The following is a 4,116-nucleotide window of genomic DNA, read 5'->3' as shown; positions in this document are numbered from 1 at the left end:
CAGTTTACTTGATGTAGCAGCAGCTACGTCTACCATTCACTAGGTATCTCTTCTTTTTGTCAGTCACCAGAACAAGTGGATTACTTGCATTAGACCACTACAATCAAATCAGCCTCACAAGGGAGGGGGCAACACATCCATTTTGTAGACTGAGAAAAGAAGACTTCAAATGATATTTACTCATACTCTATTACCGATCAATTTTGCTCTTACAAATATATCTGTCCCAGAGAATCTTTCTTCCAGGTCCATAAGCTTCATAATACATAGCACTATCATATGACCTACCATAGTTCCTGCATGGTCCTATAATCTTTGGGAGTATGCCAAGAATTAAAGGCCCTGGACACTCTGAACTTCAATTATTTAGGATTGAGCTTATAGTAAGAAACTCTGAAGGATGAGGTAATATCTTGGTATGAGACAAAGAGCAGGCTTGCTTATTATTTGGTATAGTTGAAATTCCTCAACTGTGATGTGAACCCACTATATATTTAGCATCCATCTAGTCTCCTCTGTCTTGCCCTCATGAAACTTAGGGCATGAGACCCAAGAGCCTCATATCTTTTGCCAGAATCCATGAACAACAACAGGGCAACTTATTGGCTTCTAAGTAAGATAAAATTAAGTCTCAGACCTGACACTTAACTGCAAAGGAAACTGGAAAATGTAGTTTTGATTCTGGGCAAATATATGCCCAGCTGAAAATTCTATTAGTTTGAAAACAGCTACTTGCCATAATTATCAATGTCAGCATAATTTAAGTTATATATGTGGTTGCTGATTCTACACTCCAAGCAATGCAACTAGGGCATTAGATATTTCTAAATTCCACAAAAGTAAAGGAAGAAAATGAAAAGCCACTAGTAGATTGCGTGAAAGATGTGTACATTGCACAGACTATCACTGAGGTATTAATCATTTATTTGTATGAACTTGATAATGATTTGAAAAGAAACAGCTTAGTGTTCAGTGACATGTAATTCAGTTGGGAAAAATGAATTTATGAGTTTTACCAAATAAGAAACTGTTGACATGGGAAAATGGGTGTTACTGGCTTGAAGCAAAATCTTAGAGATAATAGTGGAGCACACTTTTAAGAAAGGCCATATCACAAATGATCTTCATGGCACAAAGAACAATACTGTGCAAATTAACATGGACATCAACAATTCTGAACCAAATAGTGATTCACTAATCTGAATTCAGAGAAGCTTTACTAATATCTTAATTAATTTATTGGTCTTTTATTTTTCTGTTTATGAGTGCCTGAAGTGATATGTGGTATCTTTAAAACTATCTTCCTTCTTGTGATTCCATCCTGTGTGGCTGTTTTCTGGAGCAGTAGTCTTTTATCTTTGTCTGCCCTCTCTCCCACCTATGTGTGTGCCACCACCCACGGAAGAGTCGATGGACATAGACATGAGCGCCTTGAGACTCTAAACTATCTTTTCAATTCTGAACTAAAGGCCAACAAAGATGATCACTTTGATGTGGATAATGACGAAAATGAGCGCCAGTTATCCTTAAGAATGGTGAGTTTAGGGGCTCGTGCAAAGGATGAATTACACATTGTTGAGGCAGAGGCAATTAATTATGAAGGCAGTCCAATTAAAGTAGCACCAGTGACTTCGAAAATGTCTGTATAGCCAATGGTTTCCATTGAGGCTTTGAAATAACACCACCTGTGGTCTTAGAGTTGAAGCGTGGTTCAGAGCCAGTGCATACTAGTAGACAACACTTCGTAGCTGGGTAAAAGATGCAGAGTCAGAAAATGAAAAAGAGGAGGATGTAAAACTCTTAGGCATGTCTGGCAGGCAATCTGCCCCTGGAGGTGGGAGCAAACTTCCACAGGATAAAGTAAAACTTACTGCTGATGAAAATGATGATGACTTTGATGATGAGGAAACAGAAGAAAAAGCTCCATTGAAGAAATCTACATGAGACGTGCCAGCCAAATGTGCACAAAAATCAAAGCAGAATAGAAAAGATTCAGAACCGTCAACACCAAGATCAAAAGGTTAAGAATCTTCAAAAAACAGGAAAAAAACTCCTAATATGCCCAAAGGATGTACATTTACAAAAAATACGAAGACAAAAATGCATGCAAGTGTAGAGAAAGATGGTTCTCTTCACAAAGTTGAAGTCAAGTTCATTGATTATGTGAAGAATTGCTTTTGGATGACTGACTAGCAGTAGGCTATTCAAGATCTCTGGCAGTGGAGGAAGTCGCTTTAAGAATATAATTTAAACAATTTGGCAAAAATTTTCATCTTATTTCTTATCTTTAACAGTTGATACCTGGCTGTCCTTTATATTCCCCTACTGTGTTTGATAAATGTTCTTCAGGTTCCATTGCCAAGAATATGTTGTCCAAAATGTCTGTTTAGTTCGTAAAGATGGATCTCTGCCCTTTGCTTGGTTTTAAATATGTATAGAATGTTATAACAGTACATAGTAGTAGTGGAAATGTAGTAGTAGACATGGAAATTGTGGGGAGACAAAAATATACATATGAAATAAACTCAATATTTTAATTTAAAAAAACCATGAGTAGATCTAAGATGTCTTTATACAAATATAAAGTAAAATACACAAGGAATAATAAATCATTGAGTCATAGTTTATTTGTAATAAACATATAAAATAGTGTTTTTGTCTTACAATGGGATGACGTATTAGGCTTAACAAAATAAGGTAAATTCTCGACTGTGTATATGAATATTGTCTTTGACTTTGGAGTTCCATCCATAAAAAGAAAGCTGACAATCCTCCACTCTTACTTCATTCTTCCAAACCCTTTCCATGGTACTTGCAAGCTCTGACCAGGCAGACTAGGACAAAATCCCATGAAATAGCAGGTTAATAATATAGAAGAAACATGGATTCCTAGATGATTCCATAGGGCAAAGCCACCAACCTATTTCAGGCACCTTTCTGAGTCTAGACTATTATATCTGAGGGAAACAAACTTTTATTGTATCAAGTCTGGTATTTATATTGTATTAAGTCGGTGCATTTGTAATTTGTATTTCTATTGAATTAAGTAAGTATGTATTTGTTGTGATTTACTTATCACAGAAATACTAAGGAAAGGTACTATTATTACTCCCATTTTTAGAGATAAGAAAATGGACACTAATAGTGGTTAGCTAATTGCTCAAAGTCAAACATTAGTGAAGAAAATGAGATTTTTTTTCACCTGTATATGCTGATTCCAGAAGTACCTTCATGATGGTGCTATTATTGTTTCCAGGGAACACACAGCCATGTGAACCATGTTATACAAGTGCAAAGTATTGATATGGTGCATTTATGTATCAGTAACTCTCTACAGCAATACAAGTATCTTATATCCAAAAAACACACGTCAGTATAATTTTTACCCATTGTAAGCATAATATTGAATATTTAATCTTAAAAAAAAGCTCAAAATGTCTCCACTAATGTAATATTATCTATTATTGATAAAACCTGGAAAAATAGTATCTACAGTAGAAAAGTGGTTGAAGAAAATAAACACAAGCTCAGATGTTTACAATATAATACTATGTGAAAAAGTCAGGCTGCAAAGAAAAATGAAAAGGAAGTGTTTAGTACAACAAACCTCCATGATACACAAGATTACCTATGTAACAAACCTGTTCTTGTACCTCTGAACTTAAAATAAAAGGAAAACTGTAACATTTGTTAAGTATCTACTATGTGCCAGACACTAAATATTTTCTACAAAATATTACTTTGTTTAATCATGACCACAACAATGAATGAAGATGACAAGTATCCATTCTCTCATCTCATTTCCTGGGTGAAGGAGCATAGGGATAATGAGTTAAGGATTAGCTAAGATCACACAGCTAGAAAGAAATGATGCAGGAAATTTCATCATGTTTATCTCTCACCAAAGTATACTCTTTTCTTTTATTCTGCACTGTTCCTCAAAATGCAATATACAATTTGATTACAACTATAGAAAAACATGATTGTTAATAAGCACATAAAATCTTTTCAAAAATCTAAAAAACAAAAATAATATGCCAAGATAATGTGATTATCATGATTTTTCTCATCATTTGTTTAAAATGGTGATCAACAGCCAAAAATAGACTTGGGGTT

At 34.7% G+C, this 4,116-nt stretch overlaps 1 pseudogene; it reads left to right on the top strand.

Annotated features, from left to right (window-relative positions):
- The first annotated feature begins 1,380 nt into the window (after positions 1-1,380).
- On the top strand, positions 1,381-2,238 carry LOC126948926 (nucleophosmin-like; annotated as a pseudogene).
- The last annotated feature ends 1,878 nt before the right edge of the window (positions 2,239-4,116 follow it).

This window comes from Macaca thibetana, chromosome 2 (genome assembly GCF_024542745.1).
Source record: "Macaca thibetana thibetana isolate TM-01 chromosome 2, ASM2454274v1, whole genome shotgun sequence".
NCBI classification, from domain to species: domain Eukaryota; kingdom Metazoa; phylum Chordata; class Mammalia; order Primates; family Cercopithecidae; genus Macaca; species Macaca thibetana.
The sequence above is the reverse complement of the archived record's forward strand: the minus strand, read 5'-3'. Positions and strand labels throughout refer to the sequence as shown.